The sequence below is a fragment of the Anabrus simplex genome, chromosome 1 (genome assembly GCF_040414725.1).
Source record: "Anabrus simplex isolate iqAnaSimp1 chromosome 1, ASM4041472v1, whole genome shotgun sequence".
Lineage (NCBI taxonomy): Eukaryota > Metazoa > Arthropoda > Insecta > Orthoptera > Tettigoniidae > Anabrus > Anabrus simplex.
Genome location: NC_090265.1, coordinates 61963683 through 61987492, shown reverse-complemented (window position 1 = coordinate 61987492; position 23810 = coordinate 61963683). Strand labels below are relative to the sequence as shown.

Here is a 23810-nt window from a genome sequence, read left to right as displayed (position 1 = left end):
ACGAGGGCTTCGTTTTCTCTTCAGTATTATTTTGCTCGGCCGGGTGGCCTTCACCTATATCTGCTACACAGCCGACCTCAATTAGCATATTGGTTGACGCCTCGTTGGCTGTCGACTTTCCCACGATCCGGCGTGGATCCTGCCATCCCCGAAGATGACATCTTCGACGACCTTTGTGCCGCTGACTTTCCGGTCCACAATGTCTATCGACTGATTGATGGCCTCACCTCTACATCCTCTTCGCAGATATTGGTACATCTCAGCGACGAGGCCGCCCTTCAACGTGTTTACACTTAGGGCGCGACGATTCACTGTCAGACCTATGCAGTGATGCCAACCCCTCCATACATTGAAGACCAGCTTTCTGCCAACCCAACCCTTGTCCCAACTATCCATGAGCCTCCATCCCGGACGACGCTTCTGCCCTCAACCCTCACCATCCCAACAACCATCACCATTACCACCATCACACCGTCCGTTCTTCTCCCTTATTCACTTCCCATCACCACTGTTACCACTTGTCAACCTTCCCCTGTTCTGTCGTCCTCTCTCCCCATTTCTACGTCCCCTGCCATTCAGCAAGTACCTGCTAGCCCGCCGGCCTCGTCGGTCGCAGTTTCGCCATCGCCATCTCCGCCAGCTAACACCGCCCAGCAGTCATCATCGACCCAGCCGCCTTCACCGTCCCCTTCTGCCGTGTACAGCTGTGTGCTCCGTGGAATCTCTCCTGACTTATCTGACAGGGACGTCCTCCACGAACTCCGAGCGTTCCCGTCCGACGTGCCATTCGAATCCGGAACGCCTCCGGCCGAACTTTTATGGTACGGCTCCAGCTGACTACATCCGAAGCAGTTCAACAGCTCATCTCCACCGGTGCCCGTGTCCACGACAATTTTTATCGCATAGAGCCCTTTCATTCCCCGCCTTCACCTGGTCGCCAACCCTCAGATCGTCCATCTCGTCGCCCCCGGCCAGCCCCTCCTCCCATTTTTCCACCTCCGCCAGTGTGCCCACCCCCTCCTCCAACCGGCTTCATCCCTTCTCCCCTTCCAACACTTGACCTCCTCCGTCTTCTCATCGCTTCTCTTAACCATCTAACTGCTTCTCTCCATCTTCTTACCTCACACCTCTACCCCGGCACTCCCTTCTAAACTTCAATTCCTCCTTTGCATTTCACTCTCTCATATATATCTTGTTTCACATCCATCTTTATAACACATATATTTGTAATCACATCATTATATTTATCATACTCAATAAAGCACTTTCGAATTAAACCCTTATTAGCCAAGAGGCCCATTAATCAACGTACCCTCTCCATCTCCACACCGCCAACCAACCATCCCGGCATTTTCCCGGAGGAGAAGTGGGAAACCACGGGAAACCACTTCGAGGATGGCTGAGGTGGGAATCGAACCCTCGTCTACTCAGTTGACCTTCCGAGGTTGAGTGGACCCGGTTCCAGGCCTCGTACCACTTTTCAAACTGCGTGGCAGAGACGGGAATCGAACTCGGGCCTCTGGGGGTGGCAGCTAATCACGTTAACCACTACACTACAGAGGCGGACCCGGGTACTTTTTACTGTCTATGCATTTTTGTGCCCCTCCACTTCTAATCAGCCGGCCAGTGGTGTACTGTAGGGATAGCGTGCCTGCCTCTCGCCCGGAGGCCCCAGGTTCGATTCCCGGCCAGGCCAGGGCTTTTTCTCTCGACCTGCGGGCTGGTTCGAGGTCCACTTAGCCTAGGTCAAATACAGTAGAGACAATACGCGACACTTACGGATTTAGCCTTGCTAAAATGGGAGACAATGGACGGTGGCGCTCCTAGTGACTTGACCTGAAAAAATCGCGCTAAATTCAAATATCAATGGAAATGTATATACGGAAATGGATAAATAAATTACGTCTAGAAAGAAAGTGTTATTGAAATATTAACTTTGAAGTTGCTAAAGCAATTCTGGATAAATGAATGAAGAATTATTTAAAAGGTTATCATCCAAGGACTGAAATTAGACATATAAACAAGTGTGAAATGGACTGCTATGAAATGGCTTGATCTTTCATTTATGCATTACTTTTTTAGCTTTAGCATTCCTGCCTGAACTCTTACTGTTGGATTTGTCTTTTTTTTATTTAAAAGCATTGTATCATCACATTAAGACACTTGTCAATAAAAATATCGGCACATTCCTTACACATATGATGCAATGAATTAACATTTAATAGCTGGACAATTTTCCTCTTAACATGAAGCCTACTAACAGAAAGAAAATCTATGAAATTCCGGCTTTAATCTGAGAAGAGGGATAAAAGAAGGAAAAGTATGAAAATGTTGTCGATAGTGATGCTTTGAGGAATATTTACGTACAGTTAGAGTAAAAATGTAACATACACTTGGCTGTATAGTCGAGGATTTTTAAAGTCGCTGGCCTGGAAATGATCTGAACAGTTCTTATAATTCTTATATAAGCGTAACATCCCTTCTTTCTTGTACACCTTATCCAAATCACTTCTGTGACATTTCAAAACCCACAGATCACACCTACAACACATCGGTATTGAAGGTTAACTGCTGCACTATACAATAAAATATGCGTATTACATTTTAAGCCAGTTAAAATATGGGTCGAGCAGGTCAGAAGATTATGAAGTACTATAAAGATCTCTGTCACTGGAAGAATATATTTGCAAACACAATATTACTTACATTTTCTTGTCACGAGGGAACCTGAAGAACGACCGCGCATTCTTCTCTACTTCATAGTTACTGCAGCCAAACACAGCACATACCTTTCCCCTTATGTTGAGAGGAGATATCAAGGGATGACACACGCTACTATTTAATTATGTCAACTCACTGAAAACGCATAAATAACACCAAAAACTTCACACAAAAATACACGTGCTCTTATGACAGAATCAGTAGTTTTCAGGTCTATTCGCTAGAGAGAGCTCCAATAGCTGTCCCTCGATATCTCGCTCAGTGTCGCGTATTGTCTCTACTGTATTTGCCTAGGTGATTGAGGAGCTATCTGACTGTGAGATGGCGGCCCCGGTCTCGAAAGCCCAGAATAACGGCCGGTAGGATGCGTCGTGCTGACCACACGGCCCCTCGTAATCTGCAGGCTTTCGGGCTGTGCAGCGGTCGCTGGGCAGACCAAATCCCTTTCAAGGGCGTTAAGTGCCGTGGGGTTTGGTTCCACTTCTAATTCCCAATCGCCCACTACTGCCTGTAACAACTCGCAGGCTGGAAACATTTCGGAGTCCACATTCGTTGAAAATTCTGTGTCATAGGATCGGGATCTGTGAGGAACTGTGCGACTGAAGTAGAACGTCAACATTCCTACGTGAAAACATCTCACTCACAGTCGTCTTCCGAGGGACATTACCAGAATTGCGGTAGATCTCGTGGTCATAGAATTATTCTCTTCGGAATTATTCTCTTCGGCCATTATCTTCTTTTTCTTTAACCGCTTATTCACACACCTTGGTGGGGTCGCGACGGTTATGTGAATTTGGCCCTGTGTGACGGCTGAATGCCCTTCCTCACGCCAAACCTGCATGTAGGCAAGTAATTACTATTGCATGTTTCTAGTGGTTGGTAGAACTTTGTGTTTACATACATACATACATATCTTTATTGCCCACCCTAGTGTACACCATCGGCTTACAGGCAATAAAGACAGACAGAGCGAAACAAAGGAAAACAAGCAATAATAACAACTACATATCTCTTAAAACTACTTAACTACATTTACTACCACTACATCTACTCAGTATCATCCCACACGTACGCGGATAGCCAGCACACATGCAGGACGATACCGCACTACTAACTACCCAAAGCCCAACCCCTGACTACCACCTAAAAAAAAAAATAATAATAATAATTAGACTGGTCGCTGCAACAGCCCTGGCATGGAACACACGCCCACCAACCCGTCTACAGCAGCCACCAGCCTTGCCACGTGAGAACTGGTATCGTATCTCACCGACCCTCGCTGACAAACACTGTGTTCCTTTCCTTATCATGTGTTACAAGCCACCCTGGCTGAAACCAGACCCAACAGGTGGCCTCCAACACACTTCCGCTATGTACGTCACACATACTCTTGTCCCTTGTCAGCACACTACCTTCCCTATCCTTTTCATTTCCGTGCGGACATGCTCAAGTCTATCTTCTTTGGAGTGGGGTCAAGTCCCCCACCCCTCCCTCTTCCCTTGATACGTCACCCTCACCTCTCACGCACTACTCCCGCTATTTACATCTCACCTTATAAAAACTTAAGACTTAAACATCAGCTAACAACCATTTAAAATCCCTCATCAACGCACCTAAAACAATTAACACTTTTTTTTTTTTTTTACACAGACAAACTTTTTTCATTCGAAGTCCATTAGTTCACCCAGTCTTCTCCACCTACCGCACCACACTTCATATATCAAACCGACTCACCTTATTAAGCTTCAGACTTAAACATCAACTAACAATCATTTTATATCGCACTTAAAACAATTTGACTTTTTTTTTAAAACATTTCACTTACCCACAAACAAACAGTTTCCATTCCAAATCCATTAGTTCACTCCGTCTTCTCAGTCTACAACACCTCAATTACATCAAACTGTTAGATCCCATTTCTTCCATCCTATTAAACTTAATACATAAACATCAAGAATCCCTCAATTTTTACACCCCTCATCAAGGCATCTACACCATTTAAATTCTTTTTAAAAGAATTTTTTTTGACCTACTTTCATAATTTCCATACTGCCAACATTTTCTCCTTAACTACATTCCCACTTAATCTATCACAATTCTATCACATATACCTTCTTTATACTCCCTCCTCACACAAATACATTTAAACAATCCATTTTTTTTCACTCCTCATTTACAGACCAACAGACAGTACTCCATTCCAAGTCCATTAGTTCACTCAGTCAACTCGCTTTTTTTTTTTTTTTTTTTTTTTTTTTTTACTTCCACCTAAGCTTTACACTATCCTCAAACCTACTCAACCTCCCTTTTTCTCAACGCTTACCTAATTTTCTCAGGCTTTCCCTTTGCCCCAGGCGGATCACCTTTCCACAGGGCAAGGTGTTCTCCCCCTTTCCCCTAACACTACAGCCCCCTCTTCTGATATCATGATTACCATGATACCCTTCCCGCATTTGCTCAGGGCGGATATCCATTCCTCTGAGCAGAATGCCTTCCCCCTTTCTCCCTCAGCACGAACCACATTATCTGCACAACCCCTGTTACTCCCTCAATTTCTTTATAAATATTGCTCTGGCCACATTTAAGAATTTCGCTATATTCGTTCCTTTCTCCCACTCTCTACATAACCAAGATGTTATCTTATAGCTTTCCCCTACCATATGCAGCTCCTTCTTACTTAGTAGTTTGATCTTTATCTCCGCCAAAGGTCGGCATTGATTAAAAATATGCAGGTCCTCCCACTTCTCTCCACATATCACACATCGATCCCTATTCTCACTACCAACCCACCCCCTATTCCTCGGAAGACCCAATACCCACCAATACAAACCTCTCTTATCCCTTCTACCCTCAAACTCCGTTTTCGGGTTTATTACTTCCACCAATTTATTTAATACTGATAAAGAGACTCTCTCTCTACATTCCTCTATTAAGCTCTGTCTTTCAATATCTAGTAGTCTTCCCTTTATCCTTTCCCATACCCATTTATTCCTACCATCCCCCCAGACCTCTCCATATACCCCCAATCCAATCTTTTGTAACCATTTTTTGCACTTATTCACCCAGTAACCTTCATTCGTCATACCTTTCTGAAAATTAAACGTTTCTTGTACTAACGCCCCACCCTTCCCTTCCTCCAATCTCATCCAGTACTTGAACACCCTCTTAGCAATTTCAACCTCTATCGATTCTTTACAGACTAATCTGGCCCCGGCATTGGCTGTACAATTCGGTAGGTCCATCATGATCTTGCTAAATTTCGCCACCACCTGGTTTAGTTCACTCCTGCCTTCCTCCATTCCCCATACTTCAGCCCCAAATAGCATTTTGCCCATTACCAGTGATTTAAACACCGTTTTCTGAATTTTGTATTTAACGTCTGGAAATTTCTTTTCTAATACTCCTACTACAGCAAGCGCTCCTCTTCCTTTAAGTTTTGCCTTCTTACACTGATTTTTCCAAGAAGCATTCTTACTAATTATTACACCTAGGTACTCAATTTTCCCCCCTGGTTTAATTTCTTCCTGCTCAAACCTCCAGACTTCCTTATTCTTTCTCCCACCCCTTTTCCTACACACCATTATCTGAGTCTTTCTTACATTTACTCTGAGAGACCATTTCCTAGTATATTCAACTACCTTGTCCAACCCTTTTTGCAAGCCATTTGCCGTCAAAGCCAAAATCAATAGGTCATCCGCGAATAGCAACCCCGGAACCTCCATTTTCCCTACCCAAGGGCATTGCCATGCGTCTCCACCATGACCCTCTAAAATATTATTTATAAATAATATAAATAATATCGGGGATAGCTTACAACCCTGTCTCACCCCGCTTTTTGACTCAAAACACTTACTCAACCTTCCATCCTGCAATTTAATCATCACAAACACTTCCTCATAAATAGTTTCAATTGCCACCCTCATTTTTTTCGACATTCCAACCTCCCCTAATCTCAAAAATAGCGCCTCCCTACTGACCGTATCAAAGGCTTTTTCTAAATCAATCGCTGCTATAAATAATTTACGCCCTGCTATCCTCACATACTTTGTAATCAAAGTGTCCAGAATCCAAACATTATCAACTGTATTACATCCTTTCCTAAATCCATTTTGGAACTCAGATATCCTACCGTACTGTTCCGCCCAATTTGTTATCCTATTCGCCAAAACCCCTGTGTACACCTTTGATAGCGAGTCTAGGAGTGTAATTCCTCTATAGTTGTTTGGATCACTACTAGCTCCTTTATTTTTATAAATAGGGCATAATACCCCCTTCCTCCATTCTCTAGGAAATTTCCCCGTTTCCAGCAACCTATTAAAGAATTTCACAATCCCTCTCAACATCGGTTCATTTGCCCCTACCTCTTTCCATACACTATTGGAAATACCATTCACACCTCCTGCAGCCTTGGGTCTAGCATTTTTTAATACTGTAATTACCTCCTGCCTTGTTATCTCCCCATCCCATATTGTAATGCCTACTTCCAGTTCCCTTCCAATTTGTGACTTGTCTATTTCTCTACCCAATTTCCTCTCCCCTTCTAAAAGCCTTTTAAAATGCCTAACCCACTCGTTTTCTCCTATTTTATCCCCCTTCCCCTCCGGTTTCGTTCTTCTAATCTTGTTTATTGACTCCCAAATTCTCTCAAATTTCTTCTCTCTACAATATATATTTATTTTTTCAGCTTCCGCCTCCTTCCATCCTCTTTTCTTCTCATTCAATACTTCCTTATATTCCCTTCTCAATTTACAATATTCCTTCCTTTTTTCTTGCACACCCTCCTTCCTAAACTCCGCTAGGGCTCTCATTACAACCTCACGTTTTCTCGTACAGTCTTCATCAAACCATCCATTCATTTTATTCTTTTTTCCCTCTACCCTTCTCCTCACTTTCTTCCCCACCCTCCATACAGGGAGTTCGATTAATTTTAGCACGTTATCCATATCATTCCCTTCTACCGCCCTTTCAATTCCTACCCTTAATATATCTCCCTCCTCTTCCAAATGCCGTCTTAATTTCTCTTTAGTATTATCATCCCATACATACTTCCATCCTCCATTCCTATACCTCCCCTTACTTTCCTCCATCTTTCCCTTCTCATCAGCGACCAACGTTCTCAATTTTATTTTGATAGGCATATGTTCTGTCAACCCATATTCTAACACCTCAAAACTTATTATTCTCCTTAACGCTATCTCTGAGCTTATTCCTATGTCCACCACACTCCCTCCATTTGTTGTAATATACGTCACATCTCCCACACTATCCCCCTTCATCCACCCATTTAAAATAAATAAATGTTCTAGAGCACATAACTCTAATAACCTTTCTCCATAACTATTTACAACATTATCCTTACTCTTCCTTTGCAGTACCCCGTCTACTTTTACTTCTTTCTCGTATACCGGTACTCTATTGCTCACTCTCGCATTCCAATCCCCCAATAAAATCATCCCATCTTCTACATACATTCCTTTAATTGTGTTTATTTCTTCAATCAGTTCGTCAAAAAAATGTTTATTTGCATACACTGAATCGCTCGGATGGTTATAAAGCAGTGCCAGACAAATTGCTTCCGCTGCCCCCTTCCCCATTTTTACTCTCAACCACACTACCCCTTCTACCCTAGTCTGTAACGTCTCCACCCATTCAGCTATCTCATTTCTTATTAAAACTACTATGCCCCCTGGGTTTCGGCCCCTCTTCCCTATTTTTTTCCTTAACACGTTAACTACTCTATAACCGTCCCATGTAATTTCAACCCCCTTCCCTAACCACGTCTCTACTAGAGCAATAATCTCAAAATCTTTCACTAAATCCACAATTTCCTTATTCCCTAACTTCCCCATCAACCCCTCAATATTCAGCATCCCTATCACCATATCTAGTTATTTATTTCCTCCCCCTCCCTCCCTATACTTCTGCATTTCACCACTTCCCCCCTTACTTCTCGTAATTCTTCCTTTTGGCTCCACCCCACCCCTCTCTTTCTTCTCACCCCCATCCTTCCCCTTTTCCGTGCCAGAGCCTTTTTTCCCACCCCATAGATCTTTTAAGCTTAAGGATCTCGCCTTATTTAACGCCTGCTTTCTCTCCAGGTTTATTTCTGCATTATTCCTATTCGGGGAGGTTGAGTCACTACCCTGACTCCTTTCCCTTCCCGTCACCTCTTCACTACCTGTATCCACTTCACTTCGGTCTAGTGTCCTACTTGTTGATTCACCCCTTCCTGGGCTGTTCTGACTCACCAAGGACTCTGCTGTCTTCGCTACCTGCCCGCTGACACCGCAGTCCCCTCTTCTCTCTTCCTTCGCCGTACTGATGTCGCCCTGCTCTCGATTTCTGCAACTCATTTCCTCCTCACAATTTTCCATCCTCAGCAGTTCCTCCTGTGTCCACGATCGCGACCAATTTCTGCCTGAAGTAACCAGACACCTCCCCACTATCTTGACTCGCAATCCCTGCGCTCTAGCACGCCACATATGCCGCTTATAGACATCCGACCGCATCCTGTCTTCTTTCTCTATCTCAGCCTTCAAATAAATGTTCGATCCTTTCAAATTTCCAGCATTCCTCAGAAGTATATCAGCCATCAGGGTTGATATTAATCTTAACTTCACCGGCCTATGTCCCTTGTTCCTTCCCACTCTATATATATCATCTATATCAACTTCAGAAAAGTTTATCTTCATTTTGTTCGAAACTATGTCCACCACTTTCAATACTAATTCCACTTTTGATTCTGTTCCTTCCTCAGGTACACCATACACAAACACATTTTTTCTTGCTGATTCGTTCCTCGCTAACCTCACTTCTCTCTTCATTGCTGTTAATTCCTCTTCCAGTACCACCACCTTCTTTTTCAAGCTCCCTACCTCATCTTCTATCTCCGCTAACTTCTCATTTACACCTCCAATTTCTTCTTTTATAAAACTTTTTAAGTCCTTCATCTCCTTCATTTGGGTTGCCTGGTGTTCCTGCATCATTTCCTTAATTTCTTCTCCTTTGCTTGCTTCCTTCACCACTCTCTTGATCTCTTCAAGCTCCTCCCAGCCGAACGGTCCCTGGTTTGGACCCGGATTTTTTTCTATACCTCCTACCACCAGCAGCGTCGCAATAACCGTCGCACACAACATAATCTCCAACAGTCCTTTATAACCACTATTTTCTCTTCCTCTCCCAACTCCACCTTCCTTCCAACACTGCCTTGCACCATGCCATCTTCCAATTCTTAGCTTGTATTGCTGTATCGTTATTCCCATATTGCGCACCTCAGCTCATTCACACGTCCGCACTTCCCGATGTCTCGCTCGTGACTGACTTTGTGTTTATATGAAGAGATGTATAAGACGGGCAAAACACCCAGTCCTCGAGCCGAAGGAATAACCATACACGGCTAAACTCCCCAACCCGGCCTGGAATCAAACCCGGTGCCAGTACGCTGACCATTCAGCTGACCGACACAGGTAGGTCTTATGGGAAGGACGTGACCGTGGCCTTAATTAAGGTACAGCCCAGCATTTGCCTGGTGTGAAAATGGGGAAACCACGGAAAACCATCTTCAGGGCTGCCGACATTGGGGTTCGAACCCACTATCTCACGAATGCAAGGCACTAGCTTTTATGGTTCCTGAGTGAAGAGTAGTGTGTAACTTCTTCTTAATCTGTTTAACCTCCTTGGTCTTTTTTCCCTCGGACTCAGCGAGGGATTTCACCTCTACCGCCTCAAGGGCAGTGTCCTGGAGCTTCAGACTCTGGGTCGGGGAATGAAACTGGGGAGGATGACCAATACCTCGCCTAGGCGGCCTCATCTGTTATGCTGAACAGGGGCCTTGCGGGAGGATGGGAAGATTGAAAGGGATAAACAAGGAAGAGGGAAGGGAGCGGCCGTGGCCTTAAGTTAGGTACCATCCCGGTATTTGCCTGGAGGAGAAGTGGGAGACCACGGAAAACCACTTCCAGGATGGTTGAGGTGGGAATCGAACCCACCTCTACTCAGTTGAGCTCCCGAGGCTGAGTGGACCCCGTTTCAGCCCTCATACCACTTTTTAAATTTTCGTGGCAGAGCCGGGAATCGAACCCGGGCCTCCAGGGGTGACAGCTAATAACACTAACCGCTACACCAAGGAGGCGGACTAGTGTGTAACTGAGGAGCATAAAATGTAATTTTCCGAAATGTATTATTAGAAGACGACTGAGGGAGAGGGGCAGTAAAGCCGCCATATTTTTAAACAGCTTCTTAGAATAAACATTACCGAGCTCGATAACTGCAGTCGCTAAAATGCGGCCAGTATCCAGTATTCGGGAGATAGTAGGTTCGAACCCCACTGTCGGCAGCCCTGAAGATGGTTTTCCGTGGTTTACCATTTTCACACCAGGCAAATGCTAGGGCTGTACCTCAATTAAGGCCACGGCCGCTTCCTTCCCAATCCTAGCCCTTCCTTGTCCCATCGTCGCTATAAGACCTATCTGTGTCGGTGCGACGTAAAGCAACTAGCAAAAAAAAAAGTAATAATAAAAATAAACATTTGTTGCTGGACTATTTTGAATTCAGGAAATCTTATTCTGTTCAAAGGAGCGATGAAGCAAATTTGTTAATTGTTGATGCGTGATCATGTCCAGATTGCCTTTGAGTAATCTGAATCAGGAAAGAAGGTAGCTTTTCGGAAAGGGAGTCGGAGTCTAAGTAATGCAGCACCTCGACCAAGTAGAGTGCAAATATGTGATAATCACACAACTTTGTGGTTATCACCTGACCTAATTAACCTTATCAACAATCGCTTTTATTGCTGCTCCCTTGGCACGATACAGCACTTCACATGCACGACCTCCATATATTACAGCAGAGTGCTCATTTCTAAGAAAAACTGTTATTTTGCTACCAGGTGCACCTAAGAGCAATCTGATGGAGAAAGCAGTCCACTGCGAGAGGGTAAGGAAACCGCTACAAATTATCTTATCGGAGCTCATTCTAGAATGATATTAATTTGGAATCAGGCCAAGTATTCAACATGTAACAGAGTAAACTAGCCCGGCTGAGTGGCTCAGACGGTTGAGGCGCTGGCCTTCAGACCCCAACTTGGCAGGTTCGATCCTGGCTCAGTCCAGTGGTATTTGAAGGTGCTCAAATACGTCCGTCTCGTGTCGGTAGATTTACTGGCACGTAAGAGAACTCCTGAGGGACTAAATTCCGGCACCTCGGCATCTCCGAAAACCGTAAAAGTAGTTAGTGGGACGTAAAGCAAATAACATTATTATTATTATTATTATTATTATTATTATTATTATTATTATTCGAATAACCCTTTTGAGGGTACGATAAATAACTTTGGTTTCTTTTCTTTGCATTTAACTTTCTTTATTTCCAAACTTACTTAATTTTCTGAGAATGTTGCTCCTTTCCCTCATGCGTTCATTTTCTTCCAGTTGTTAATTTCTTTCTCTCCTGATATCCTGCCTTTCATGTTACTTCTCTGAAACATGTCATGTTTTCTATCGTATCTATTTTAATTCCAGCGTTTTTCATATCCCTTTCAATTTCAATGAACCACGTTGGCTTGGATTTGTAACTGTTGAAGATTTGTTTAGTTAGTCTGTTGTTGTTCATTCTATGAATGTGTCCAAAAAACTGGAGTCTTCTTTTCCTCACTACAGTTGTCAATTTTCAGCTTTTATATATAAATCTCTGTTTGATTGTAGTCTAAATTGGGCATTGTTGTTCCTTATAGGTCCCAGTATTTTTCTCAAAATTCTTCTTTCACATTTTTTCTAATTTTTCAAGATCCACAATTCTTGTAAGTTTAAGAAAAACTGAAATGGCGTATGGCTTTTAGTGCCGGGAGTGTCCGAGGACAAGTTCGGCTCGCCAGGTGCAGATCTTTTGAACTGACGCCCGTAGACGATCTGCGCGTCATAATGATGATGAAATGAGGATGAAGGTGACACATATACCCAGTGCCAGCGGAATTAACCAATTATGATGAAAATTCCCGACCCTGTCGTGAATCGAACCCGGGGCCTCTGTGACCAAAGGCCAGCACGCTAACCATGTAGCCATGGAGCCGGACGTAAGTTTGAGAGTTTTGCTGCATATAACATTTCTGGCCGGTTGATAATATTTAATTTCAGGTGCCAAACCAAACCAAACCAAACCAAACCACATGGCATTACAGCCCTTGAAGGCCGTTATTCTTGGCTTTCTAGACCGGGGCCGCTATCTCACCGTCAGATAGCTCCTCAATTCTGATCACGTAGGCTGAGTGGACCTCAAACCAGCCCTCAGGTCCAGGTAAAAATCCCTGACCTGGCCGGGAATCGAACCCGGGGCCTCCGGGTAAGAGACATGCACGCTACCCCTACACCACGGGGCCGGCAATTTCAGGTGCCAGGATAGAGATTTTTTTATTGTATATATTTTTTGTCGTATGAAATATCCTTTCCGTTTTGTTTACTCTCATATGTATAGCTACATTTTCTTTTGTGTTATTATTATTATTATTATTATTATTATTATTATTATTATTATTATTATTATTATTATTTACTTTTTAATCCGTTTACCCTCCACGGTTGGTTTCCCCTCGGACTCAGCGAGCGATCCCACCTCTACCACCTCAAGGGCAGTGCCCTGAAGCGTGAGACTTTGGATCTGGGACAAAACTGGGTTGGAGGACCAGTACCTAACCCATTCGGTCTCACCTGCTATGCTGAACAAGGGCCTTGTAGGCGGGGGATGGGAAGATTGGAAGGGATAGGAAGGGAAGAAGTAACGGAGCGGCCGTGGCCTTAAGTTAGGTACCATCCCGGCATTTTTCTGGAGGAGAAGTGGGAAGCAACGGAAAGCCACTTCGAGGATGGCTGAGGTGGGAATCGAACTCCCCCCCCCCCACCTCCTCTACTCACCTGACCTCCCGAGACTGAGTGGATCCCGTTCCAGTCCTCGTACCACGTTTCATTGTTCGTGCCAGAGCCGGGAATCGACCCCGGGCCTCCATGGGTGTAGCTAATCTCACTAATCACTACACCACAGAGGCGGACTTACTATTCTTATTATTATTATTAGGTCTAGAATTATTATTTCTTCATAACAGGAATATTATTTTATTGTGCAGTTCATTAGAAAAGTTCCCAGTTACCCAAAAAATGTAATCACACCGTGTTGGAAATAAGACCAACAAAATTGATCTCGTAATACGTTTTTAACTTCTTAGACTATGTTTATCTACTAACATGTTGGTGTATATATGTATCGAGTCTTTCCCCGTCAAGCTCCACCGAGTCCGAAGGAATACTAGTTTTTAAGTATCAATATAGGGACATAGGGCAATGCAAAGCCCCGCCCCCGTATGACGTAAAGCCACGGCCGCGTCACATGCTGTGGTTTGGAGGGGGCTTGACCACGCTGCGCGGGCGTGCCACCACCTTATCACCGCAGTCAGTATCACCTGTTCGTTGCTTGCGGATCTAGTGTTGAACTTCAGTGTGATAACCAGAAAGATTGAGGGTAGACAATGTTGTTTTCTCCAACGTGAAAGAGTCTTCGGGACACGAGATGTAGTTTATCGCAAGAGTTAGTGCACATATTTGGATTTATAACCGTAAGTATCGAAGTGACATACAAGAATATTCAGTATTTCCGCTGTAAATGGAGAACAGATGTACGCACCAATAATATGAGCGTTTCTTTAGACTCTTATATCTAGTTTTCTTTCTGTAGCATTTAAAATTCTTCGTATTTCATAAGCAGGCTGCAATTAAATTATTACTAGGCTATTTATGACAGCTGTTGGCGGAGCTGCAGAGGATCGAACCAGCCTTCGGGCTGAATATCCAACATACACACATACAACACACGTTACATTAAATTCAGGCTAGGCCTAATATGGAAACAGGAACATTTTTTTAAAAAATTCGTGCAGTGAGTGATAATATTATAGCTCACGACAGTTTCATCTTAATATTCTTTCAGCATAGTTGTTGCCAAGCCTTTGCACTGTTTGTACAAGTTCTCAGAGAAACGTGGACTGGTCCCTCCGACTCCAATCTCCAAAGTTTTCCGATGGTGTTTCTGTTTACTGAGCCTCCGTGGAGTGCGAGAGGCTTCGGCAGCCGGCACAATTCCTATCCTCGCCTCCGTGACTCCGGCCTCACGCTGCTGGTTCCGTGGTTCAAATTCCGGTCTCTCCGTGTGAGATTTGTGCTGGACAAAGCGGAGGTGGGACAGGTTTTTCGCCAGGTACTCCGGTTTTCAATGTCATCTTTCATTCCAGCAACACTCCCCAGTATAATTTCATCTCTCAGTCATTAATCATTGCCCCAGAGGAGTGCGAGAGGCTTCGGCAGCCGGCACAATTCCTATCCTCGCCGCTAGATGGGGGCTTCATTCATTTTATTCGTAACCCGGTCGAATGACGGGAAACAGGCTGTGCCTTTCTGTTTACTGTATGCTTTACTTTTGGCTCAAATTTTAGTCTCTTCTCTGCGTCAACTTCATCAGGTTGACTTCAAGCGTCTTAGACCTGATGGTAGAGTCGATGTAGCCCGTTGACTCCCAGATTCGTAACCCTTTTACAAAGATCTTAAATTTAACAAAAATCAACTGTAAGTTGCGGTCGGTGGATGTAGGCTACAGTAGAGTGGGTCTCGGTCCACAAGTAGAGACAGCTGGTCCGTGGTCCAACAGTTGTGTACTCCGACCGGGCAACCGAGCAGAGGACGGATGGTCACGGCTCTGCCGTGGCTCTACGCTTCTACATTCGAGAGAGGGGCTGGCTCCAACCGTCGGCTATCCTGAGAATGGTTTTCCGTGGTTCTCCATTCTCCTGCACTAAGGCGAATGCCGGGACAGTTCCTAGTATAGGCCATGGCCGCCAACCCCCTCACCTTCTGCACGCATCTCCTTCACCGTAACAAATCTCTCGGCCTGAGAGACGGAGTCACCGTCTAAGAGGCCCGCCTCCCCCTTCAGGGAAGGAATGAAATAATTTTAGTAGTATTAGTACCTTAAGTTGCTGTTCTTGCGGAAAATCTTAAGATTCCCCTCCAAAAAACGCAACACCGCTTAAATATTGCACATTTTAAAGTAAATAGGAGCATTAATAATACAGTATGAACGTATTACTATCTTTAAAGTCACATTGTGAGTTTTCATGTATTAATTTCACCTTACACTGAGGATTACTTTATTGATATTATTGGTCTGTTTTATGTAGTGAAAGAATTTCATACTAGCTTAAGTTGCAGGTTGCAGGGGAGTTGCAATATTTTAAATTACTCTTTCAACCTAAGGTTTTAATTAGATGTATTCACTCCTTCATTTGAAATACGATAAGAAAGATGCTAATGGTTTGGATGGCACAATCAAAGTCTTCTCCCGATAATAGACTCTTTTACTAAATATCTACACACACGCTTCGTTTCAAACATTCAACCGACTCTGACATTCTACTCCTAAAAATGGGTCGTAAGAACCAAGAAGCCGAACACATGTTTCAAACATCGCGGTCCTTGGCTCACTTACGACCTGTTTTAGCATGAAATAGGAATCTGTTTCGGTCTTTTGCCAAATTTTGTTTAACCTTTTTTTCACTAAACAACTTCATAATTAAACCTCTGAGAGGGGCTGTTTGTTAAGAAGGGAAGTCCCCCCCCCCCCTTGAAAACAGCTCTCCGTCACCAAATTAGAACTCTTTCCTCGGCGAAGAGAGGGTCTCTTCTCGGACGGGAGGTGAGACTTTTCCGACTCATCGGCATTTCTCGGAAACAGGTGAGAAAAGGGGCATAGTATTCGCCCTGAGACTCTCAGGTGCTCGCCCTAAACAACAACAACAACAAATTCAACGAACTGAAAACGGCATTCCTTAATCCAATATAAGGAATACTCTTAGTTAGGGTAATCATATACACGAGGTTCTTGAGAACAGTTAGCAGATCTCTTGACGTGGGTATTTAGGGGCTGTAGTAAGCATGTAAAGGGGAGTGCGAGTAAGTCTCTGGTAAGACCCCAGTTAGAATATGGTTCCAGTGTATGGGACGTACAGCAAGACTACTTGATACGAGAACTGGAAAAGATCCAAAGTAAAGAAGCTCGATTTGTTCGAGGTGATTTCCGACAAAGGAGTAGTGTTACGAAAATGTTGCAATTTTTGGGCTGGGAAGACTTGGGAGAAAAGAGACGAGCTGCTCGACTAAATGGTATGTTCCGAGCTGTCAGTGGAGAGATGGCGTGGAATGACAGGAGTAGACGAATAGGTACGAGTGGTGTTTTTAAAACTAGGAGAGATCGCAATATGAATATAGAGTTGGAATAAAAGAGGACAAATTGGGGCAAATATTCGTTTATAGAAATAGGACTTGGGTACTGGAATAATTTACCAAGGGGGGTGTTCAATAAATTTCCACATTCTTTGCAATTATTAAAAAAAAAAAAAGACTAGGTAAGTAGCAGACAGGGAATCTGCTACCTGGGTGACTGGCTCAAATGTAGATTAATTAATTAATTAATTAATTAATTTATTTATTTATTTATTTATTTATTTATTTATTTATTTATTTATTTATTTATTTATTTATTTATTTATTTATTGAGCTTGCATTCAAGATATGGTTAGAACCTCACTGTCGGCAGTCCTGAATATGGTTTTCCGTGGTTTCCCATTTTGATGTTGCGGCTGTACCTTGGCCGCTTCCTTCCCACTCCTCGCTCTTTCGTATCCCATCGTCGCTATAAGACCTATCACTTATCAGTGTCGGTGCGACGTAAAGCAAGTTGTAAAAACATATATAATTTGTATATATTCAAAATAATGAGGCAAGTAACGTAACGCGGTTTGGACGAGATCAGTGAAAGAAGCTCCCGCGACGTTTTAAATCACAGTTATGTTAACAAACCTACTTTCTGCGTGTCTAGTGGTCATGAAACGTCTAGATACGGTCGATCTCTTGGTGTCAGCTTCCTGTTTGCTTTAAAGACGTAGGAAGGACAGCGGAGATTTTCATCTTATTTTTTATTAACTCTACACCCTGTCGACTGCATGTCTGGAGCAATGGAGTGCACTTCGCAATGAAAGGTTGCATCATTCTGTTTGAGCCGCATTAAACGACTAGCTAAAAATACAATAAAAAAGGCTGTATTTACTGCCGGGTGCCTTTCCTGGCGCAACCCAATGTCAAGGGTCATTCAAAATTTTACGGTGTATACGGTGACCATGGTCCTTAAGACGTGCAGACTATATGATCTGACACCGTAATTAGCCGGTTCGAGTCCGGTTTGTGAAAAAAAAAAAAGAGTTTTACCATCAGAATGTTGGCAGGGTGGGAGAGGTGGTGGTGGTGGTGGTGGTGGTGGTGGTGGAATAAAATTTCTAAACAATTCCAAAACTCTCCGCAGTGCTCATATGCCACTGTTGATGGTCATTCTTCCGTCGGATGGAGACGTTGAACCTTGGGCAGACCCTTTCATGCCATTGGACAGAAGTAGGCTGTGTTCCGTCATCAGGTTTCACCCCTCTCTCTCTTTTTTTTTTTTTTTTTTTTTTTTTTTTTTTTACAATTTGTTTAACGTCTCACCGACATAGATATGTCTTATGGCGACGATGGGATAGGAAAGGCCTAGGAGTGGAAATGAAGCGGCCGTGACCTTAATTAAGCTACAGCACCGGCATTTGCCTTGTGTACAAATGGGAAACCACGGAAAACCATCTTCAGGGCTGCCGACAATAGGGTTCGAACCCACTATCTCCCGGTTGTATGCTCAAGGCTGCGCGCCCCTACCCGCACGAAAACTCACCCGATAATAATAATAATAATAATAATAATAATAATAATAATAATAATAATAATAATAATAATAATAATAATAATAATACAGTTGTAATGGCTTTACGTCCTACTGACAACTTTTACGCTTTTCGGAGACGCAGAATTGTCGCAATTATGTCACACAGGATTTATTCAGATGCTGGCAAACCTATTAACAAATCTGTTATTTGGGGACCTTCGAATAGCACAGGACTAAATCGGGATGTATTATTCGCAACCTCGTCGGTAAGTACAAGGTGACCCGAAAGTCCGTTAACATTTGACGATGCAATACTTCATGGAATATTGAAGGTAGAGGGGTAATAATTGACGCACATGATTGGCATGGCATGGGGCTTTATTGACACCAAAATAAAGCACAGTAAATGACCAACAAATGGCGCTTCATACGATACACAAGCAATAATTAGGATAACAATCGAGATTTAGCAAAGACAATGTTCTTTATAACACATGCTAAACATGCCGACTGTCATTCATCAAGAATACCTGTAGTCGAGGGACAATGTTGTGAATAGCACTGTACAGCATATCCGTAGATCTGGTGAGAAATTGCCGTCGGATGTTGTATTTTAGCATCCCTAATTAGGTCGGACTACCGCGGTAGATTTGCAAATTCGCGTAACCCCACAGCCAATAATCACACGGATTAAGGTCGAGCAACCGAGGAGGCCAAACAAGACATGCCGTGATTGCAGGCGCATCTGGCGCCATCTCTCACGACAGCTCTTTTTATACCTTACATGGTTCTCATGCGGCATCACTGATGTGTTGCTGTCCAGCGCTATCTGTTGGCCTGTTTGCACACTCGTTGTTGATGTCTATAAAATCCCATGTCATGCCAATCATGTTTGTCAATAATTGCTTCTCTATTCCGTGAAGTATTGCCTCTCCAAATGTTAACGGACTTTTGTGTTACCCTAAAATGGGATGGTTAGCTGTTCGTCCCAGCAATTAACACGTTACTCATTTGTGTTGTTAGCTCAATTAGGAAGTCTAGTTTTTAAATCACGAGCTCTGGTGCCTGTAATGATCCCACTAATTATTTATGATACGTTTATTAGGCCATATTATGTTATATAAATACTGTACTTGGTAACCAGGAGTTCAGTTTTCTCTGTTGCAATCATGTAACTAACCCATGACCCTATATACCTTAGGCCTATGAGCTCTGATTGACTGACTGGCGGCTGTCTTTCTTAGGTTCCAGCTCCTTGTGCCCAGCATGATACATTCCACCAGTAATTTCAGATATGTAACCATGGTCGATACTTTCTCATATCAGATAGCCCCTCGGATTTCTTCACGAAGCGGTATGTACCCCGTCCTTAATCCTTCAAATAATAATAGTAATAATAATAATAATAATAATAATAATAATAATAATAATAATAATAATAATAATAGTCTAATAATAATAATAATGTTGGGTATTCAGTCCGAAGGCTGGTTTGATCCTCCTCAGATTCACCAACGGCTATCACAAATTGCCTAGGCGTCAATGAAGAGGCATACTAGGGAAATGAAGAGTGAGGTAGTTTCCCGTTGCTTTTCTCATCGAGCCATATCAGTCTGCCAAGCCCACTGAAATGCATGTTCCAATCGACCCTATGAACACTACATCTTGCCAGCAAAGGCAAATAATAATAATAATAATAATAATAATAATAATAATCCGACTCCTTGGTGGAATGGTCAGCGTTGAGGTATTCTGTTCCGAGGGTCCCGGGTTCGATTCCCGGCCGGGTCGGAGATTTGGGTGGTTTTTTGTTTGTCCCAACACTCTCCTCTTCTTATTCAGAAAACCACCGCACTACCAACCACGGCAGAAACACGCAATAGTGATTACTTCCCTCCACATAAAGTTGGAGTCGGGAAGGGCTTCCGTCCGTAAAACAGAGCCAAATCCACGTGTGTGAGATAATTCGTACCAGCGAATCTACATGTGTGGGGAAAGCGGTATAATAATAATAATAATAATAATAATAATAATAATAATAATAATAATAATAATAATAATAATAATAATAATAGGTCCTCTATGGACCTCGTGCCAATTTCAATGCTTCATCCTTTGTTGTTCCTTCTTCTTCTTCTTCTTCTTCTTCTTCTTCTTCCACTACTCCTTCATCTTCTATGTCTCCTTTTCCTCTCCGGGGTCCATTTTGAGCCTGTTTTCTTTGCCTTCCGACCTTGGAATCCTTTCATTGTTAAAATTATCTTTCTAAAAATCAAAATCTCTCTGTTGCCTCTTTTTCTTCTTCCCTTATATTGTTTCTTTTCAAATATTTCTTGACTTCATGAATCCATGTTGTTGTTGACTTCTTGTTCCAAAGATATTTGAAGATCTGTTTGGTTAACCTGTTGTCATACATTCTGTATAAATGTCCAAAAATATCAATCACCTTTTCCGTTTTGTTTCTTTTATGTTCCGATATATTTCAACATAACTTGTTGATTTCCAGAGTTCTGTAGTTCTTTGCGGACCGAGTATTTTCCGTATAATTCTTCTTTCTAGTTCTTCTTATTTATTCAGCTTGTAATTTACGTATTGACATTCACTCGCTTATAGGCATTCCGTTTTAACTACTGTGTTGTAGTGTTGTATTTTGAGTTCTTTAGAGAAACACTTTTTGTTTTAAATATTCCTAGCTATACCATAATAATGCTCTTTCCAACGTGTGTATACTTCCTTCTACAGCGGACTTTACCAAACCGTTTTCTTGAATTGTTTCACCCAAATATCTGAATTACTTTACCTTCCTTATTCGACCAGTTTTTCTTATTAGAAATTCTGGAGTTTTTTTTATATTTGTCATAAAAAATTATGTACAAATTCTTAAGCAGACCCTACACGGTCAGTAATACTGAGTCAATAATACTGACAGTACGCATCAATATTGTAGCGACCTTACACGATCATTATTACTGTCAATATTTTGGTCAGTACCAGTGCACTAGCTTACCATTGCGGCATTCTCACTTCACAAATAAAGTCAATAACCGTCACTACGGAATGAGATTTATAACATGCAATTGCGGTATTCTATCAAAATGGATCGTAAAAGACGGGCATTTTGTAGCTATCATATTAGTACCGCACGAAACGCAGTTTTAAACGTAAACGATGTGTTAAAAGATTGGCTTAGGAAAAGAGAAGAGTATTCTCATATGAAGTGTTGAGGGAAACATAATATACCGAAGCAGACGATTATCAGAACTATCTCCGAATGCGTGAGGGTACTTTTTCGAAATTACTACGAATGGTAGAGCGTTTTGTAATAAGGCAAAATACAAACATGCGGTGCTGTTTATCGGTGGCAGAGAGATTAGCGGTGACAGTGAGGTATCTTACAACTGGTATAAATTTTGAAGATTTAAAGTTTTCTGCTATAATGTCACCAGTTTCCATCAGTACAGCAGTTGTGGAAACATGTAAAGTATTGTGTTAAGCACGTTTATTCTGGCAGCGTTTCATATAGCTCGATAAACTTTTGCAATAGGCCTACTTGACGGTTCCACAAGCACCTCTACTTGGCCTTGGTGAGAAACGCATTTGTCGTCCACCGCTGCTCCGTTGATACTGACAGAAATAATGACAAGCGCACTCACACGGTCAGTATAACTGTCAGTATCCCCACCACTCTACAGTACTGACGCTCGCAGATCAGGAAATCCGGATCTGCTTCAGTACTGGCCTTCATTCCATCATTCCAGTCCACACGCGATCAGTATTACTGTCAATATTTTTCGGTACTGACAGTATTACTGACCGTGTAGGGTCTGCTTTAAAATCTATTCTGTTAGCTGTCTCTTCCGCGAGTATTAAGTTGTTATTATTTATTTGTTTTCATCAGGCAAGGCAATCATGAGCGATAGATTCAATATTAAAAAGTGGTACCTTTACATACCAACAGCGCTGTTAGGCGAGTGACAAGCATTGTATTTAATACGTTACTATTACTGTTAAATTGTGTACATACATCCATACGTATATGCATACATTAATAATAATGCTATTTGCTTTACGTCCCACTAACTACTTTTACGGTCTTCGGAGACGCCGAGGTGCCGGAATATGCATACATTATCATTATAGACCGTTATGCCTTTCAGCGTTCAGTCCGCAAGCCTCTGTAAATTTCCTAAACGTCGCCACAATCCTCAATTTGCAACTAGTGCTCTGGCCTCGTTTAGTTCTATACCTGTTATCTTTAAATCATTAGAAGGTGAGTCTAACCATCGACGTCTTAGTCTCCCTATACTTCTCTTACCCTGCATAATAGAGTCCATTATTCTCCTAGGTAACCTATCCTCCTCCATTCGCCTCACATGAAGCCGGTTTATGCTTACAAGTTCATCCAACGAGTTCATTTCTAACTTAGCCTTTATCTCCTCATTCCGACTACCATCCTGCCATTGTTCCCACCTGTTTGCACCAACAATCATTCTCTCACCTTTCATTCTGTTACTTCTAACTTATGAATAAGATATCCTGAGTCCACCCAGAGTTCGCTCCCGTAAAGCAATGTTGGTCCGAAAACAGACCGATGTAAAGCTAGTTTCGTCCGGGAGCTGAATTCCTACTTACAGACTACTCTTGATCGCAACTGCGAGCTCACTGCATTAGCTTTACTGCATATCGATTCAATCTCACTTACAATACTGCCATCCTTGGGAGAATACACATCCTAAGTTTTTTATATTATCTACCTGTTCCAGCTTTGAATCACCAATCTGACGTTCAATTCACTTGGATTTCTTACCTACCAAGCGCGCCCAAAGGCAAAAATCTAATGTAGTCAGGTCTTTTTCTTTCAAGAAAATTATTTAAAAGTCGGTATTACGTAGAAGTGGTAATACCGCCCCCCACCAACAGGCAGGGGATACTGTGGGTGTTATTCTACCACCATTCATCTTCCAAAATTTTAAAAAATACTACATAGCCCAAGATCTAGCCCCCCCCCCCCCTACAGACTTTCATATGGGTGCCCATGTTACCTACTGACGTCAATTTAGTCTTGGAAAGGTTCATTTTCATACCATACTCATTGTACCTATTTTCAAGTTCCAAGATATTTTGTAAACACCCAATTTTCTATTTGTCGAGCTGCGACTGCTCTTACCATAAACATCACCAGCACCATCTGTGTCTGCCATGTCCTCTGAAATGCCAACCAACCAACCAACCAACCAACCAACCAACCAACCAACCAACCAACCAACCAACCAACCAACCAACCAACCAACCAACCAACCAACCAACCAACC

General features: G+C 42.7%; 1 protein-coding gene across 1 annotated transcript in view; it reads left to right on the top strand.

Moving 5' to 3' along the window:
* Positions 1-14130: 14130 nt before the first annotated feature.
* The window catches only part of LOC136884088 (uncharacterized), an 85460-nt gene continuing 75780 nt past the window's right edge, over positions 14131-23810 (top strand). The window contains exon 1 of the mRNA XM_067156118.2: positions 14131-14317. The gene's annotated coding sequence lies outside the window, so the exon portion shown is untranslated. The remainder of the gene's footprint in view (positions 14318-23810) is intronic.